General features: G+C 31.3%; 1 protein-coding gene across 2 annotated transcripts in view; it reads left to right on the top strand.

Moving 5' to 3' along the window:
* The window catches only part of LOC126745631 (neuroligin-1-like), a 490464-nt gene that overhangs the window by 119512 nt on the left and 349490 nt on the right, over nt 1-21462 (top strand). For both annotated transcript variants that reach the window (XM_050453562.1, XM_050453561.1), the window contains exon 3: nt 14356-14877. The gene's annotated coding sequence lies outside the window, so the exon portion shown is untranslated. The remainder of the gene's footprint in view (nt 1-14355; nt 14878-21462) is intronic.

The raw sequence follows: 21462 nt of genomic DNA, 5'->3' as shown, positions 1-21462 counted from the left end.
AATAAAAATAAAATCTAAAAGTATAAATAATAAAAATATTTCTACAAAACTTTGACAACTTTTTTGAACTCAATGTTTTTTATTCTACAGCAACATTGGACGATAATAAGGATACAAATGGATATCCTAAACTGGTCATCCATTGGATGTGCAATGAATATTAATTCCTTGTACTTAGATATACTAGATAATAATGACTAATTTTGGTCTATTGGACAAAGTCTATTGGAAAAATGGTGCTATTCTAATATAGTGCAAATTTAAAAAGAATCTTAAAAAGAATCTAAAAAAAAGCTTGCTCTAATTACTATTATATCAGACTACTTCAACATATTAAACCTATATAGGGAATTTAACTGAACGCTTTAAAGCTGTATACAGCAAGTCTTTATGGTACAGTTACAGGTGTTATTGTCGAAGTAGTTGAAATGCATTCTAATTAATACACACCTCCAAACACATCGACGGTGTCATATAACCGCGCGGAAACCACTTTCATTTTACACAGCACAAATTCGAAAACCTCAATTATATGGCACATTCGCCATTTAGAAGCACCAGCGCCCCAAAGTTGTACACCCAACTTGTGAATATGCAATTATCGGGTGCGATAAATCGATGCGGCTCTTGGGTGTTAATTTGCGATAAATTACACAACACGTGATTAAATTTACATAAAATTTTGTTGCCGCCGTTTGAACAATGCTTTGAAATTTCGCTGCAGTTTAGTTTCACATCATTATTTCACATCTGTCAAACATGAATTATTACTATTTTTGAAGGTGTTTCTATAAATAATTGATTAACTTTTAACAAGGACTAAAAGTAGACTTAATACATTAAAAGCAATAGGTCTCTCAATCACTTTGACAGATTTTCTGATTTCATTGTAGCAAAATATACGACTCAGTATTGGACTAATTACCACTTGATGAGTTTATAATACTGTTAGATTAGCTTTCATATGCTCATAGGATTTCTTGCTACAAATAAGACAAAATTTACTACAATTTGTAAAAAACAGAGCGACGCAACATTGTAGTAAAACACAAAGCCATTTTTTACAGTGTAGTTTTCCAATTGGGCTATATCCTGTCAAATGGTATTTAGGTTTTTTAATACTGACTTCAAAGTTAGAAAATCTTACTGATAACTCGGCAATATTCACAGATTGAGGATTATCCTTTGAGGTAGATGTCAACGTAGACCTTGCTCTGAAATTGTTTAATTCAACCCTAAACTGGGTCGTCATTTGTTCCATCCGTTTAATCGGAATTTAGACTAATCTGACTCTCTAACTATTATTGTTTTTTTACAAAAATATAAATGATTTTTAAACTTTTATTAATTTAATTTATTCAAATTGCTTTTAAATAGAAAACGAATAAAACTTTTAAATCTCCTAAGGCCGTTTTTTTTTTGTTATAAAACCAGCAACAAGGGATCCGAAAAAAACTTTTTCGCCGTGATTCGAAGCTTACCCGGAGCCTGTAAGATGGCTTATAAAAACGCCGGCACAACCACAGCTTAAACATGCTTCTGCGGAGAACCGGGCAAACTTTAAGATTAATTTATCCGTTTTCCTTTATCGGGAAAAGTTTTAATTTACAAAGTGTTGGGGTGAGCATTCTGCCAGCTGTTTTTCAGGCAAGGGGAGAGGTGGAAAATGGGGGGGTGAATCACTAAAAGGCAGACCGGGAATTCAGGTCCTTTTAAGTTAATTTGCTGGCTTGCGAGTCAAATATTGGATTGAAGTTCCTTCTTTATTTAGATAATTAATATAAAAATTTAAATAATTAATTATTTATTGATGAAAATATCCTATATTAAGTGAAACTAAATAAATAAATGTTTACAAAAACGGATATACTAGACACACTAGACTATCTGCTACTACACTGGCTCTAACCTCTGCAAGCGCTCTAAGAATAACTACAACTCAACCATATCCAAGTGGCCGATCAAATGCGCAGACAAAAGAGTAAAAGGCACATGCGTTGAGGAGTTCAATATTATGTTTATGTTTTATCCACGTTTAACAAGAATGTTTATTACATGTTGATAATATGTAATTATTATTTCATTAAAGTTAAACGTTTGAGTATGGGATATTCTGTACTATTTAAAGACGTTTAATGGAATGAGATTTTTTTTTAATAACCTTACTACCGATGTAGATATATATTTTTTAATTTGCAGATGTGTTTTATGCATCAGGGAACATTTTTTTTATTTCACGTAAAAAAAAAAAATTTATGGCGTTCATAAGGGATGTATTGTAAATCTTATTCAATAAAAAAAAGTACAAAAAATTTTATTTTTTAAACCCTTGTTTAGTTTTGAGCAAATTTGTATTTTCAAGTTTTTTTTTATACCGAAATTTTCTTCCTTGTGTTAACAGAATCGTGTATGAGATACGTATATTCACAGTATAATAAACATACTTTTACCATATATGGTTTAAAAATATATAAATAGCTTTAATTTAAAAATTGTATTTTTAAACGTAGCTAATGAAAAGTTGCCTAGAACCAAAAGAAAAACTGAAATTTTTTCAAAGCTTAATGACTTATCTTAAAGAAACTGAATCTTCACTTATTTGCGATAAAATATGATATAACTACTGCAATTTAAATACCGATGCGCCATGCTTTTGAGAAATAAAATAGGGTGTTTTCACGTTTTACTCGAAAACCTTAAGGTTATGCGTTATACAAGAACTATAGATTTTTTTATCACCTATAATTTTCATAAAAAGCGTTTTTTTTTTCAGGTAATTATTTTCCGCACAAAGCCGTTTTTTATTAATCCTACCCTTAACCCCCCACCGACCCTCCACAACTTACCAATAAGAAATTGTTTACAAAAATCATTGTTTTCCAAATTAATACGCATGAATAACAGCTGGTTTCGTCATTTATATCTAATCTAATAACACAGTTTGTTTATTCAAATTTGGTATAATTATCTACATGAATATAAATACAAAAACAGTGCTATTAGATTGAATATTATAGACGAAAAACGGTGATTTTTGAAAAGAATTTCTTACTGGGCAAATGTTTAGGATGGGTGGGGGTGTTAAGGGTTGTGTCGATAAAAAAACAAAGTTTTTGCAGAAAATATATATTAAATATTTAATTTAATAGCATTTTTTATTTAAATTTGATATAATTATAGATACACATATTTAGCATAAGAACGGCCTTATAAGATTGGATAATATGGACGAAAAACAATGATTTTTCAGAAGAATTTCATCAAATATTTAAGGTGCAGTAAACGAGTTTAAAAAGTAAATATGTAAATCTTGTGTCAATTTTTTACATACCAAAATTTGTAAACGGAATCGTATATGATATATGTATATTCTAGAGTTTAATAAATATATTTTGACCATATGCGGTTAATGAATATACCAAAACCAAAAATTGGCTAAAAAAACCTAATGATAATATATGATAATAATATATGATGTGTTGCTTGGGTAGTTTCATTCAGTAAGTATCTTTGTTTGATGATATCTTCAAGGTTTCCTCTAGCAAATGCTTTGGTAAGTTCTCTGAGGGTTGTTTTATTTTTATATATGTGACTGCTGTTGGAATCTTAAATATACTTTCGTCTAGATTAAATATAAAAATCTATAGCTACTTTAAATATCTTACTTAAATCATCTTTTAAGGCTCTTTCAACAGTAGCTGAACGTGCAAGTTAGTCAAGTCTAAGCAATAACTTTTCATACTTAGAGTTAGGATATTTACCTCTTACGGTACTAATAATGCTGTCTTTTACTTACTTGAAGAGGAACACATGAAATTTATTACAAGAGAAATTTTTGCAGTGATATTTTGTCATTTGGATAAAGCTTTTTCTTGTGTATCTCATATGATACTGCTGCGTAAGCTTGAGTAATTTATACTAGTTGATTTACGCTATTGCTTACACCATGACATTTGCTTCTGGGTAACAAGGGAGAAGGGAGGTGCTTGGTATCTATTTAGCCTTCTTTATTATCGATAAATGAACTATCAAAGTTCATCAGGTGTTCTCCAAAACTAAATCCAGAATATTTTTCATAATCAGAAAACTAAATATATATATCAACAACCCAGGATCATCACTCTCGTTAAATTGAGGCAACCATTTAAACATTGGGTAGTTGCCGACGATGATATTTGGATTAGGTACAATAGTCTCTTAAAGAGCAGGGTTCCAGCTTTACTAACAAATCCTTAATTGCAGCCTTAATTTATTATTGTATTTAACCTTTTTTTTTTTACCTTTGTATTAAACCAGTATGTGATCATGTCAAAGAATTCTTCTGTTTTATTTAATAAATCTTTTAATGATTTATCAGTAATAATAATGTTAGTGTCATCAGCATATTTAACAATCTTCTGGCTAGGTGAATTTATTAGGAGATCAAGATCATTAATAAATATTATGAATAATACCGGACCAAGTATGCTGCCTTGTGCAATTCCTATATCATTAAATACACATTTTTTTGTTTTCACCTGTTTTCCCATCCTTTGATATTTTTACTATTTATTTTCTGTTATTAATATAGGACTTAAGCCACTCTATTACATTTCCCCTTATGTCATATTTCTCTAATTTTTTAATTAACAGGTCCTCTATTCAAACAATCGTACGCTTTAGTTAGATCTAAAAGCATTCCAAGAGCAACTTTACCGTTTTCCAAATGTTCTACAATATTTTTAATGAATGCAAATATAGCAGTTTGCGTGTTGATTTTCACTAAACAGGTTACTGGAAGTAAGGAAATTAATCAATCTTGTGCTCATAGCTGCTTCGAAAATTTTTGAAAACCCCGGTAATAGGCTAATGGGCCTATAATTATTAAAATCATCAGAATCCCCTTTTTTAAAATTTTCCGGAAATATTCCATATTTAAAAGAGTTGTTAATGACATAGCACAGGACATTATTGATTTTAGGAGTTGCTATTTTAATAATACTTGTAGGGATTTCATCTATTCCACTGTTATTTTTATTTTTTAACCTATGCGCTATGTCACTAATTTCCTTCGATGTAACGGGACTTAAAAACATTGACCTAGAATTTTCTTGAATTGAAGAATTAAATGGAATTTTAGTTAGGGAACTTAATAGATCTGAAATAATAGAAATTAAAAATGTATTATACATATTTGCAATTTCTTCTGGTTCCTGAGCCATATATAGTTATAATATGCTCCCCTATAATATGGAGATGACCTAGGTCTTGCCTATTCTGTGCGTACTCTGTTCCAAAGAAATATTTATCTGCCTTTTGTAATTTTTTTATATTTTAAGTATACAAATTCAGTTTGCTAACGAGTATCACACCGAGGTACTTTATTTTCGAATCGTAACTTAAGGTGCTTGAGTTTGGGTGCCAGAAGGGATGCTACTAATACTCACTTTTTATACTTAATAGCCGCGATAACCAGCTGTTTTTCGTCATTTCGAAATAACGCAAGTAGGTACAATGCGACGACATCTTTGAAAACGCGTGAAAGTTTAGCGAATCTTCCGGAAAAGTAGTCTGCTGAGTATATAAAGAGCTGCGTCGCCGCTAGGTGGCCAACTGAAGTTTAGTTCAGAATATTGGCGCTATATTTAAATTGGCCATAAATAGTAGTAAATAAATACGTTGTAAATTAATATTTCAAGTGGTAAATATCCTGTTTGCCAGTGTAAGTGTGTTTAAATAAATAATTTGACTGTTTTTGTGCATTAAGTATTTTAATTCATACCTTAATAAACGGTAAAAACGCCACGCTTAAAGAGAAATATTGGAGACTAAACAGAAGGGAAGTTCCCGCAGTATATTTGTAATTTAGCTAAAGCTTATGATTGTGGCTTATAGCTACAAGAGCCTATAATGGAACATGATTCAAATAGAACTTAAAGAGTGCTGTTTAAAATTTGTTACTTAGATGAAAATCTAAATATATTTATAAGTGTGCGATACCATCATCTGTCTTGTATATGACATCAATAATAAGATCAGTGTGTAACATTTCCAATTATTAGGAGAAAACTACGAGTAATTAGGTCAAATGATGAATTAATAATTAAATTAGACATTTGCTTTTCGGTAACAAGGGGGAATGGGCGGTGCAGGGTATTTAGTTAGCCTTGTTTGTTCAAGACAATATCATTAAATTTATGTGTAATTGTGGTTATCGGAAGTTTAAAAAATTACATTTTATAATGATACAAGAAGCTTCTCTAAATCATTTTTTTCATTTGAAAGTTGTATGCTTTATATATAGAGAATACTTCTTCCATATTAGTTCTAATATTGGATAAAATACGTTCTTATTACATTACATTAATCTTCCCATACCAACTCTTAGGAACTTACTAGAACTCAATTTTTTATTATAGTAAAAAATCAAACCTCTAAATTAAAATTGGCCAATGTGTCTTTAACGCTAAATAAAGTTTATATTAGTAAACAAATAAATCAACAACCAGGACCAATACCAAAATATTGATTTACGGCTCTCAGGATTAATTTAAAAGATACATAAATACTAAAAAAAAAGAAAACACTTATTTTCTTTTTGACTTAAGAGTTTTTATGTTTAAAGGTTTATCCAATATATCTTCTCATGTTTGTTTTTTTTGTGTTTCTTGAAGTATCCGTGCGAGAAAAAATCTCTTTTAATTATGAGCTTTGATTTAATGCTTGCCTACTTCTCGACCTTCTAAAGCTAAAATAAAAGACGTTTCTAACAGATTTAAATTATTGTAAAATTTTTATATTGTTATTGTAAATATACGCACTTTAATACGTGTAAATACATGCACATTTAATTCTTAGATGCTTATAATTTTTTATTCATTTTAGAATGCTAAAATTGGCAACTTCAAAACAGGGTTTATTAATCTTTGGCTATCAAACCTAACTAAATAAATTCACATTTTTACTTTTTACTTTTAATGCCTGTTTATATGTTATGTTTAGGTACCATATAGGTATCACCAGCAAAAAAAAATGTGTCCAGTTGAGGCAACAACAGAAAGAGCATTTACATGTATAAGAAATTGCAGCAGGTATAGAAGAAATTGTGAAGAAAATAAACATAAAAGGGGAAATTGTAAAAAATTAACACATTAGAGTGCGAATCTGATTCTACTTATATTTTAATGGAAACAAGTACGCATAAGTTAATAAGGTACTAGGAGCATTAGGGGGAACGTTCGAAGATGTACATAGTAGATTTGAGTTAGTCGACGACGGACACTTAACTTTTCCCTAGTTTAAAGTAATTTTTGAGTGGTTTTAACCTAGTATTAATTGGTTGGAGTGATGTCATTTGATATTTAATTTTAGAAGCTAACAATCACTTGTTCTTTTATGTGATATTGTTTTATGACTGGACTATATTGTTCTGTGGTGTAGCAGCAGATATAGAACAGAATCCTGAGGAACACCAACAGTCACAGAATCTGCTATCTATAAATCTAAAGCACACACTCATGTGTGTGTGTTTACTATGACCTGAAACCATGTTGTATCGTTTGTAGCCCTAAGACTTTTAAAGCTTGAAGATGCTCTAAAGAGCGAAACACGTGTAACCGACGTTCTGAATTTAAAAAAATAATCTTTTTGAGACTGAGACTTTGTGCATACTCCTTTAGATTGTAGAAGGTAGGTCTCTTTAAGAATATGGACGACTTCTTTTAATTTGACTGGTGTCTACGAAAACGTGCAACCTATTTAACTGTTACTACAGTATTGCTTCTATGCCATAGATACAAATCTTATCCAGTGAAATTTCATGGCCAATATAATAAAACAGCTTGCTTATAGGCTAAATACTGCAAAAGCCTCTTCTCTCTGGTTCAGACTGAGGTAGAATTTCTGTAAAACATTCAGACTATTATGATAGGATAATTTTAAGGCAAAAATTAACCTTATACAAGTACAATGAACTTTTTCACTATATATTTGCCAAGACATCGATCATACATAAAACTACAATAATTACAGTGAGATAATAAACCCTAAACTCTCACATAACTCTTTTCTCAATTCATGTTTTAATATAGTGTAAAACGTGCTTGTTCTTAGGTAGGTTTCTAAGTAAAATGGTATGGCGACTTGATATTAGCGTGCTTTAATCTTTAATTATTCTGTATTCACAGGCCGATTCGATTTTTTCATTAGTCAATAATAGCTAAAGTTCTCTTTGGCCCAATCACTCTGTAGAACAAAAAATTACATTACAGCCGATTTCTGGGGATTAAGCTTAAGACCGTCACCGCAGTGATATCTATAGATCGAATCACTCTGTTTAGAAAAACTAGTATAAAGCTGCGTATTAATAAATTTTAAAATTTTTTACACAATTTGGGCTCTATAGCAAACATAATTAATAAAAGTGTTCCCAAGATCGAGCTATGTGCTACGCCCCTGTCAATAAACGGAAATTTTCAAAATAGAAGGAGGTAAATTCTCTATTGAATGACCAGCTTGGACACCAGATTTCTCATTTCTGGATTTTTTATAGTGGCATCTAAAAGTAAACGTTTACCTTACTAAACGGGAGAAATAAGAAGAGTACCATAGTCATACATCATTTTAAAAAGAACTCGTGTTCCTGCATAGTAGACATTGAGCACAATTTGAAAATTTAATTAACATTATTTTAAATCAACATTTTACAATACAATTAATTACTAAAAGATAAATACAAGACAATTTGAATAAATTAATTTTAGCTAGTAAGTTACTAACGCTCCTCTATTTACCAATCTTTGAGACACTGTTGTAAAATAAAAGTCCCATGTAACTCGGTTTAATGACTTTTTATTAATAATTATTCTATTCTTATTGATTATTATTCGGTTTGATTTGAATATACTTTTTAACAGTTCAGCAATAAACTGGTGTCATTGTACTCAATATCCTGGGAATATTATTACTCCATTTATTATAATGCTTACTAAACTATTTTAACCCCTTCCGCTGCAGGCCATTTTTCGAAGTAGGTTACTAAAAAATAAATTTTATTAAAGTTTCGATGTAGAATAAAAAAGTATTTTATCTAAGAATGCCAGAAAATTTGTTTAAAACAATTTAAATTTCTATAACAATTTGTGGTGTCTACCAGAATATCCACATAAGGATATATGGATGTACCAGTATATCCACACTTGGATATCGTTTCTATACCAAAATATTCACATTGGGATACTAATAAAATTTGACGATATCTATTGTTTTATTTATAAAGTCATGGCAAATGTTATAAAATAAAACATACAAAGAGAAAGTACAAAATTTATTTAATATTACATTTAGTACAAAGCAAAAAAAGAACATTATTTTTTTATTTATGAAAACTTTCAAAATGTTCTGATGAGCAAAGTCCAGGTTTGTCCGGGCAAGCAATGCAACATTTTCTCATTAGTTTCCGCACTCCACGTCTTTTACAAATTACGCGAACTTTTCGTAGAGTTCTCTTCTTCCCAACTTCTCTTGGAAAATCAGCCATGGCATGCAACGGTTTCTTAGATGAAGTGGTAGGTTGATTTTTTTTATCATCCATTTCTTTATAACCTTTGCTATATTTCAAAAGTATACCCCGGCAGCAAAGTTTTGTATATTTATACATTGAAACTTTGTTTTGATGTGCTTAGCTGTAAAATACTCTAGAGTTCAATAACATTAGATGTAGAAGGTGCAAACCTATTTTGGTAAACCATGTGCAGGATTTCCGCAAAGGACTGTATGGTTCAATATCTTGATCTACTGCGTCAACTGATCCCATATTGTGATTATAAAAATCAATATGTTTGGGTTTGTTGTAATATATAACATTTCCTCCCACAACATATCGTTCTTTTTCACAAAATCCTGCAGTATGTTTACTGGTAGGTAGATAAACGTCTTTCTTATCCTTGTAGCGAATTAGAAGAAGCGAACAAATCATGATTGTTGCCTCTCTAAAGAAACCAATGTCAATTCTTTTGGAATACCCTTATTCGATCGAAAAGTGTTTTTTGTCAATAAAAACGCACAAGGGCGAACTGATGTGTACCAATTATCGACAATCACTTCACGATTACTGTTCAAGAGGTTTCGACAAAGGTAAACCACTATTTTTTCGGAAAAGGAAAGGTTCTCTGTTCTTGGAATGTGCGATATGTCATATATATCTTTGCCAATATATATACAAAAATTTCATGTATATCCTCGAAGTTCAGATTTACTGGGACATAACGAAAATATTTTGATTCCAAATCGACTTCTTTTGGATTTTATATATTGGCGAAAATAGAGTCGGCCCTTATATAATATAAGTTGCTCATCTATTGCGAAAACCGGATCTGGGTCTACTAAGTTTTGACAGTTTTCTTTAACAAGTGCCATAAAAATGCCTAATCTGCTAAGCGGTGCATTAGCTTTGGCAAGTTTTGGGGGTGAAAATCTAAGGAATTTAAGAATTATTAAAAAGCGATTTCGGCTCATAACAGATTTCTGAAACACTGGAGGACCAGTGCATACATCATCTTTACTCCAATAATCTGAAATTTGCACATACTTGGTCAACCCAGTAAGAAAAAACAGCGCTATAAATACATACATTTCTTCTGTTTCGACTGTTTTATAATTTAAACCAAAAACTTTCATAGCGTTATGTGGATTATTATTAAAATATATATTGGCTCTTTGATCGGTCCACTCGCATAGCTTCTTTACAATACTTCTACTTACAAACGATTCAAAACAATTTACAGCTTCCATGCGCTCTTGAAAGTCAATTGCTGGGTGAAAGTCATAGTCAAAGCGAAATTCGGGTATATTACTTGGCAGCTTATCCTTGGATCCGTTATAGTCGTCCAGCTGCTCATCTGAACACCGTTAATTATTTCTTCTTCATCCTCTGATGAGTAGTCGGTTTTCGAGTAGCTCTCGAAGTCACTAGACAGTTCATAGCTCATATCAGTTTCATTCTCGTAGTCTGAATCCATTTTAACTAATAACGAGTATAAAACGAAAATTATGCGTAGGTAATAGCATGAAAAATACGTTATGCGCTCTTTGCGAACCCCAAAAGTACACTAAATAAATATCTTGCCTGTGCGTTGCAAAAAAAAAAGACTAAGCATGATATCCCCATATGGATATACATGTCCTACCGCGATCAAAAATAAACTACAGAGGCCTACTCCACTTTTACACAGTGCGTTAACGTCCCCTATATGAATATCCATATGTGGATATCGTGGTAAATATTGCCATATCTAAAAATATCCATACGTGGATACGATGGAGTGGAAGAGGTTAAGGTGAATGTACTTTTGGTAGCCTAAACCTAACCTTGCAATATTTCTTTACTGGAATAAAATAGAATAATTGCTATTAAATATGTTGGAGTTTAATGATCCTTTACACTGTTACACATCACTTTTTCCAGATTCAGAAAGAGTTATACGCAAAGTCGAGAGTCAACTATAGATAGGATAGACTTTATAGATAGAATTTTTCATTCTGATCTTAGATTATATTAAATACGATATAAATTTAAAGAGATTCAATAGGATGAATTAGATTCAACCTGCATCTTGACATTCACTTATCCTAAACCCATTGAATATGTTTATACTTGATAAAGATTAGGTTTTAAGGGCAATTATTATTTTTTATTAACCTCTGGGATCTACCCTCCAAATACTTCCTAAAAAAATACTGATTTTAATTTAAATACACAGTAAAATATCTCACGCATCAAGCATACAAAAGATGGTGGTTAATGTGTCGAAGGCTTTACTATAATCAAAGTCTATTTTTACATGTTAAAATAGATAAACTTTGCTATAATCTAGTAGAATTAGCGTGCTTATTTGCCTATAATCAAGACAAGTTAGGATATGCCTATAAATAAATTTAGTATTACAAAAAAGAGCTTCTGATTTATGAAAATTCGCTTTTGCCGATTCGAAGAAGATTTTTATGATTTGTTAGAAGTGGTTTTTCTCCTTTATAAAGGATCTAATTAGCAAAGAAGACAGTGAAAGATAATCTAATTTTCAATTTCGTGAAATTACGTCCTTTCAATAATCCCTAAATGATAATTATCAATTAGGAAGCCTTTTAAGATTTTTTTTTGGAGTTTTCAGCCAAAGAGCAATTTTTATGATATGATAACTTTCGATGTTCCGTTTCTTGTAATAGGTTTTTACTTTTTATTTAGTTCTTCATAAGCCGCAGTCCAGCAATACAGCCAACTAATTCATTTTTTGTTACAGTGAAAAAAATTACATATTTTTTTATTACGATAAATGTAAAAGCCTAAAAATGTCCTGAAGTTATGTAAGAGTTCTTGGCAAATACTAATAGAAAAAAAAACTGCAAGTTCAGACACTTAATTTTTTTAACATGTAATAAATAAAACATTGAGCTAATTTGAACCAACGAAACCAACCTTTTGCCTGCAGAAACAATGAAAATTCTTGGATTTACATATATAGAAGCTTTCATTAATTTGTTTATTTTTTTATTAATGTTGTTAAAAATTATATATGAGAGTTACATCTTAAGAAAGTTCCTTTCTTTCGATAATTTCTTAGTACCAGTTGCTGGTGACTAGTCAGCTCCTACATTAGAGCTGCAATATTAAATTGTCATTCATATTCAGAGAGGGTTAAATAGACTCAAAGTCAACGATCTCAGAATATTTATATGATGCCTTAGGGCAAAACACGGGACATAGTTGACACATGACAAAAAAAACATACTTTGAAACCGTTGACTTTTTGTCCCTCCAACCTCTGAATATTTATTATTAGGAGCAAGTTTTTGAGATAAAAAGTAAAAAGAAGTGATAGATCCCTCTTTTTCTAATTGACCTACTCCAGGAGAACATGTATATTAGATTCAATGATAATAACTGGTCCAAAAAGGAATGAAAATGGTAGACCTCAGCATAGATATGTAGAGATAATGACTTTGGTCGAAAATAATTCTTTTTTAGCTTGCATTTACCTCAGGAATCATGAACATGGTATGGTTTATATCAATGATACTTCCGGGTAACCAGTAAAGTATTACGTAAGAATTCAGAACTTGTTTAATATCTCTTTGCATATTATTTAAAGAGCTTTACTATCAAGGCTGAATCCACCCCAAACCCTCATCTCCTATTTTCCAAAGGAACCAAAGAAGAAATTCAAGGAACTGAAAATATTTGGCTCTTTCTGGTATAGTCATGAGTGTCAGCTAGTGGTAAAATATTTTTGAAAAAAAATTGTACTTGGAATATAAACGCTGAGCACTGTGACCTCGGTTATTTCTCTAATATATCATCGGTTTTCTATTAAATAAATGATTACGTTTTCTGATAATGACACATTGACTTGATATCACTGAGCTACTAAAATAGTAACGAAAACCGCACTACAATATCATTTCAGTTCTTGATCTGAGAGTGCATGATAACCCAACTATTATCAATGAAGCTAAATCTTATATCAATGCAGCCAAATTAAAATTTTTAGATGATAAGTCAAAGAGAAAGTAAAATAGGTAAAGATGATAAAAATTACATTTATTTTTAATGTGTTCGGAAAGGATTTGAAAACTGGTTTTGCCCAAATATGCACATATTTCCTCTAAATATAACCCTCTCCTTATCTCTAATAATTTGCAAGATATATTGGAAGTGAATGTGTAGTATCTGCACGCTTTAAATTTGAATCTCCTGCCTTATAGTAAATTCAAAAATCCCGCTTTTTTTTACATGACTTAGTCGGTATAGTAACAATAGATGCGAAAGGTGCGCTGTAGTCGCGTAGTAAATGTGATACCGTCCAGTATACATGTGATTAATTATTCTTCTTATTTTACTTTCTCTATGTAAAAGGTCCTTAGTATTTAAATCACATTTAATAACTTAGCTCTTAAATTCTTACTTAAATTAAATTAATTATTTGACTACTGTATATATAGAAAGATTAATATAAATTTTATTAACAGATGCTGTTTTACTTAAGGCTTTAGACATTTCCAATTTGTATGATTGACCTTTACATTCAAAGCTCCCAGCAATTTCGTGTAAACACAAAGTATTGAAACTCTATGTAAACTCAAAATATATCCAGGTCGACAATATGCCTTTGAGCAAACCAAATAGTCAATAACCCTTACCTTTCCTGACAATTTGCTTAATAGACAATATTTTCTTAAATGCAATGATGTGAAGAAGCTAAAACATATCTTGAGCAGTCTTTAAACTTATAATATTACCCTAATGTATAAATAATGTTTATATATCTCAAAATATTTGGTTGAACCTTGACCTTTACTTAATAAGTTTTTTCTTTGTTTCAGATGTCGCTTTGTCAAGAAAAATCGCTAGCATACTACAAATAAACTTCTAAAAGTCAAAAAAGAATCTCGCATCAATTTAAACAAGATAAAAAGTGATCGCTAGATTTTTCTAGTTAAATTAAACTGCGCGCAGACGAACAACTGAAATCGCAATTTCGAAAGATATTAAGCTCTAAGAACAAATAGTCAGGAGCTTAATCCGTGAAATCGCCGAGAAGTGAAGAATGTCGTGAAATTGTCTCGAGAGCGAGGACAGAACTACTTGAAGTAAACGATTAAAAGTTACTCGGATTAAAAATGGCGAGATTTAATAAGCAAAGGATTACCGGCTGGATGTAAAATGGCTTGAGTGGAAGCATATTGCCTATTTAAAAGGAATTGAGAGAAAACTAAAACTGATGTTCCTCTAAAAGAAAAATAAGTTGGATATATTGATCATGTAGACGTTAAGTTAATTTTTTAAGAAGAAATTGTGGAATTGTGACAACTGCTTACTTGGCTGGAAATAATTTATTATCAGAGGTAAGATTTTGTAAAATTCTACCGTTAAGTAAAAGTATTTTGAATACAAAACAATTACTGAGAGTGAAATATACTATAGCGTTTTTACCGTTCGTTAAGTATAAATTAAATTATCAATTATTGCACACATTTATCACTTACACTACCAAACTCAATCACTTACGACTGATACAAATATTTATTTTTACTTTATTTAATTACTACTACTTATGTCCGACTTTACTGAACTGTCAGTTGACTCCCAGGGGCGACGCGGCTCCTTATATACTTAGCTGACCATGATCCCGGATGATTCCCTGACCTTCAAGATGTCGTGCGGTGTGCCACTTGTGTCACTCCAGAATGACAGAGAATCAGCTGGTTTCTCGGCGTTTCCAATATGGTACCTTTATAAGATCATAGCTAATAAATTGGAGATATGAATTAATACGAGAGGTTTTGTTAATAATCCCTTTATTAAAACCTTGAAAGCTTTAAAAATTGCCATTTTGATGATTTTTTTGAGGCTAAAGGTGCCATTTTTGAGGATTTCTTTTAGCGCCAAATTGGCTTCTAAAAATGCAAGATCTCGGCTAACAAAAGAGCTACGACTTTTCGGATGGTCTCGTAACAATTAGAACAACATTACAATAGACAAATTTAAGAAAAAAAACCATTGAAATTTTTCTGATATTATCCACAAAAGCCGAAATACCGACCTCCAAAGTTTGGGATTTTTTATTTTGTGGGTATACCCTCCGTGTCGATTTTTTTCACCAAAAAAATTTTTTTTTTGATTTAGAACTAACTATACCATCGCCTTATTCCCATCATATACATCACAAAAACACCGGATTATGACAGGATTTGAGCAGAACTAAGGGAATGAGAGCATTTTGAAAATTGGGAAGAAGTTATTTTTTGGCGTCGTTTTTGAGCCCAAAAATGGGCCCTAAAAATGCGAGATCTCAGCTAATATGTGGGCTACGACCTTGCGGATAGTCTGGTTGGCTTCAGAAGGATGAAACTAAGACAAAACCGTTGGAATTTTCCCGATAGTGCCCATAGAAGCCGAGATACCGATGTCCAAAGTTTGGGATTTTTCATTTTGTGGGTATATCCTCCCGTATCGAATTTTTTCACCAAAAATTAATTTTTTTTGATTTGGAAATAACTATACCATCGCTTTATTCCTATCATATACATTACAAAAACACCAGGTTATGATAGGGTCCAAGCAGAACTAAGGGAATGAGAGCATTTTGAAAATTGGGAAAAAGTCATTTCTCGACGTCGTTTTTAAGTCCAAAAATGGGGCTCAAAAATGCGAGATCTCAGCTATTATGAGAGCTACGACCCTGCGGATCATCTCGTTGGATTCAGAAAGACCAACGCAAGATAAAACTGTTGAAATATTTTCGATAGTGCCTATAGAAGCCGAGATACCTACCTCCAAAGTTTGGAATTTTTCATTTTGTGGGTATACGAATTTTTTCACCAAAAATTGTTTTTTTTTTCGATTTTGAAATAACTATACCAACGTCTTGTTCCCATCATAGACATCACAAAAACACCGGGTTATGACAGGATCCGAGCAGAACTAAGAGAATGAGAGCGTTTTGAAAATTGGGAAAAAAAGTCATTTTTCGACGTGGTTTTTGAGCCCAAAAATAAGCCTTAAAACAGCGAAATCTCAGCTAATATATGGGCTGCGACCTTGCGGATAGTCTTGTTGGCTTCAGAAGGATGAAACTAAGACAAAACCATTGGAATTTTCTCGATAGTTCCCATAGAAGCCGAGATACCGACCTATAAAGTTTGGAATTTTTCATTTTGTGGGCATGCCCCCCGTATCGATTTCTTTCATCAAAAATTGATTTTTTTCGATTACGAACTAACTATACCATCGCCTTATTCCTATCATATACATTACAAAAATACCGGGTTATGACAGGGTCCAAGCAGAACTAAGGGAATGAGAGCACGTTGAATATTGAGAAAAAGTAATTTTTTGACGTCGTTTTTTAGCCCAAAAATGGAACTCAAAAATGCGAGATCTCAGCTATTATAAGAGCTACAACCCTGCGAATAATCTCGTTGGATTTAGAACGATGAACTTAAAACAAAGCTGTTAGAATTTTTTCCATAGTGCCCATAGAAGCCGAGATACAGACCTCTAAAGTTTGGGCTTTTTTATTTTTTGTGGGTATACCCCCCGATATTGATTCTTTTCATCAAAAATTCAAAAAAAAATTTTATTTGATTTCGAACTAACTACACCAACGTCTTGTTCCCATCATATACATCACAAAAACACCGGGTTATGACAGAATCCGAGCAGAACTAAGAGAAAGAGAGCATTTTGAAAATTGGAAATTACAGATAATCTAATTTTATTGAATTCCGAGATATTAACCTCAAAAATTCTGCAATTTTGTTGTTTTTGAGTATCTCCGCATTCAGTTTGTCTTTTACCGAAGATATTTACTTTTGGCTATAAAACCTCGCTTTGTTGGCTTGACTTTTTTTTTTGATGTTATCATTATTGAGTTCATATGTAGTTAACCTCCGCTAACCTCCGTACCTACACATTAAAATTTTCTTTTTCCATGTAATTCACTCCCCTTTTCGTTTTAAAGCTATATACTTGCCAAGTTTCCGCCTTTAAGAAAGTTTCGTTATCCACCGAAAGCCCAAAAATCAACAAAAAGATACACCTACGAAATATGGTGAAATTTATAGCTTATTTGCCGCTAAAGTGAGTTTGTAAAGGGTGCCGGGCGCATAGATTTTCCTTTATCGATGTGCGTCTTTACTGTATAATAAAATAAAAATTTAACCCCCCAGGAGCATAATTTTTATAACTGAAGTTCTTTGGGAAGAATAGAGGGTTGGCCTCATTTAATTTAATACCTCATAAAGAGGTTAGTTATTTCTGTAACTCTCCGAGATACTTTTATGACGTTACAAGATGGATAAGAACTGAAATCTTAATTATGCAGTAAACCTTACTACAGAATATTATTTATGACTCATAATAAAGCCCTATCTAGCTCATTAAATTATTAATAAAAATAAATTTTAGAAATATGCCCGAGATTCAGAAATCATTTGTTATCAGGGGCAGCTCTTGCTCCTAATAATCGTAATTTTCTTTAGACCCTGGGGGAGATTTTATCTGTTTGTAAGAAATGCGATGAAAGTAAACTTAACGTGACCCAAATATTTCTTTTTCAATATCGTCAAAAGTTTATACCAGAAATAGGGCACTGTATCTGTGATTTATGATTATTGGTTTTATCGCAAATTTTATCGGGTTTAAAGTGATTTTTTAAAGTCTTGGATTGATGCTGTTAAACTTAATATATATTCTTTAGGTAAAAATATTATAAAAGATTTCTTTTTCGTTCTAAAAGCTAAATATTTTTACTATTAAAATTTTGATAAAAAATAATGGTCACATATCCTGTAGTATAATTATTTTATTGATTACATTCAATTCTATTTCGAGTTGACCTTGATGGTCCAAAAAAACACATGTACTAATTGGAACTAAAAATGTTTGTGGTGGTTTTATAAATATTTAAACAAGGCTTAAACACTACAATAAATAAATATATTTTCCATTCCACTGTTCCGTTTACTGTTAAACCAAATAAATACAATATTTGCATGGACTTTACACTAAAAACCAATAATAAAAAATAAATAAACGTTTTAATTTCCAATATTAGTAAAAATTCCCCAAATATTTTACAGGCATAACCAAAATGGTTACGACGCCTCTTTCACTAACGAATACAAGTCGAACTAAAATGCCAAATGCACTTGAACAATTAAACTAATTTTGCTGTTACTAATTCTACAAACTTAACCGTATTTTTGGAGGTATTTGTTTAACCCGTATAATTTAATTGTGGTTAAGGGAAAACTGACCTGCCATTTTGTTCTAGTATATCAAGTGTCGGCCTTTTCAAAGGTCCTAAAACCGCTAACGTTTTGTTGTAGGTCGTTCGTTTTACCCATACCGTTTTGTCGGATAGCAGGTTTAATAAATGATTTTGCCTCTTTGTTAAGTATTTACATGAGAGTTATGTGAATGTAAAATGTATATTAAAATCTCTTAAAAGCGCAATTCATGATTTTTTGTACTATGTGCTAGTTCTATATTAGAATTACCTGAATGTTTTTGATTTTTTTTAAATGGGATACTTGATACTTTATATCAGATTTGCATTCTACTGTTCAAAATGTTTTTTCTACTAGATGAGTAAACTAATTTTTATTACTTTTTACATTATTCTACTGGAAGAGCATCGACCAAAAAGATTTTTTAAACAATGTTGTGGGATGTTTATAATTAAATGAAAATATAATTCATGTTACTATATATATATGAATTGAAGGGATAAAAAAAGTCTCTCAGAGCTTATGAAATCCATTATGAATGGATAACATATTTGTTGCTTACGCCCAATTATGCTATGGGGCTAAGTACTCTGACCTGTGTTCGCCTTATATGAGGCTATGTTTCTTAGGTTTAAAAAATCATTAACAACTACACCTGTTGGCCAAATACTTTGATCCATCAATTATTTTTGATTTTTTTTTAAAAAGAAAACCCTTCCAAAGAAACCCTAGAGTCTAAAATTGCTTAATTTTGACCAATAGGACCCGATATATTCACTATTCAATAAGTGCCAAATGATTTTGGTTCTTACAGGCATTCCTATACCTAAAATTCGAACTTGTCGACTCCTATTATAGGGATTTCACTGCTTTTTTCATAAGAGCCTAAAATGGCCTCCAAAGAACCTCTAAAGCCAATATTTATTTAATTTTGACCAATAGGACCTGATATATTCACTATTCAATAAGCGACAAATGATTTTGATTCTTACAGACATTCCTGTACTAAAAATTCCAATTTCTTGACACCTATTATAGGAATTATGGTGTTTTTTTGAAAGAACCTAAAATGGCCTCCAAAAAACCCCTAGAACTTATAATTGTTTAAATTTGGCCATCAAAAATCGATATATTCACTATTCAATAAGCGGCAAATGATTTTGGTTCTTACAGGCACTCTTGTACTAAAAATTCCAATTTCTTGACTCCTATTATAGGAATTTTAGTGTTTTTTTTTCAAAGAGCCTAACATGGCCTCCAAAAAATCCCTAGAGCCTATAATTGTTTAAATTTGGCCATCAGAAATCGATATATTCACTATTCAATAAGCGACAAATGATTTTATTTATTACAAGCACCCTATAATAAAAACTCTAAATTCTGTACTCCTATGATGGGGATTTTTCTGTTTTTTTTATAAGAGCCTAAAATGGCCTTCAAAGAACCTCTAGAGCCTATAATTGTGTAATTTTGACTAATAGGACCAGGCATATGTACTATTCAATAAGTTACGAATGATTTTGCGTCTTACAGGCACTCCTGTACTAAAAATGCCAATTTCTCGACTCCTATTATAGGGATTTTGCTGTTTTTTTAAAATAGCTTCAAAGGAACCACTTTAGATCCACTTTAAAGGAGCTATAATTGTGCTCAGTCTTAATTTTTAATTTATTACATATGTCGCTGTTGCTCCATTTTTCTTTAAATGTGATTGCCTGCGAAGCCTGATAATTAATACAAATAGCCAGACTCAGACTTCAAATTTGAGAATAATGGGAGCTGTCAAGAATAACTCCTGAAAATAGCCAAAGGCTATTAATATGGTAGATATTTTCAATAAAAAATATTATAGTAACTAATATTAAACACGGTATTAAACCTATCCAGGAACAGGATTATAGAAGTATTAATATTTGATGTGGAATAACGGGCTATGGGAAGATTGGACTAACTTTTTTATAAGAGCCATTTAAATGGTGATTGATATTTAATTTTCATAAAAATCGAAATCACACGGTTTATTACACACAGATAACCTACACATCACAGACTCTGGCAAAATAACTAAACAATTGTTTTACAACATGATATAATAGCATGGCCAGGAATAACCTTAAGGATAAAAATGCAATAACTAACAAGCATCAATTAAAACAAATTAGAGAAGAAATTATTGAGGTTAATTATTCATTCAATTTAGTTACTTAATTTGGTAACTGATCCTATTAGTAAAATAGAAATTTCTATCTGTCTCTGCAGTTACAGATACAGAAAAATGACGAAAATTTTTGAACAATGTTGGCGCCCAACATTTTCAAACAGTTGACATACAAATTAATGCTATTTCATTTTTTAATCATTTTATGCTTGAGAGAGAAAAGGAGAAGGTCAAGAGATGTCTGACAATCAAAATCTACTTCCAAACCGTGATACTTGATTCGTTTTAACACAAGTCAGAACGCAAATTTAAGAACGTCGCAGATGTCGACTGCGAAAAAATTAATCTTCTAAAGCTCTTATCGGATTTAAATAAAATTTCTTGTGTGTGTGTGTATCTGAGATAAATATATATATATATATATATATATATATATATATATATTGATTTGTAGAGGTTTTAACCCTATGCTGCGTTCTGATAAAAAGAGGGTGTTAAATATAAATTTTAATAAAAACTCATACTCCTAAGGAAATGCT

This window comes from Anthonomus grandis, chromosome 16 (genome assembly GCF_022605725.1).
Source record: "Anthonomus grandis grandis chromosome 16, icAntGran1.3, whole genome shotgun sequence".
Taxonomy (NCBI): Eukaryota; Metazoa; Arthropoda; class Insecta; order Coleoptera; family Curculionidae; genus Anthonomus; species Anthonomus grandis.
This window is presented reverse-complemented; position numbering and strand designations above follow the sequence as displayed.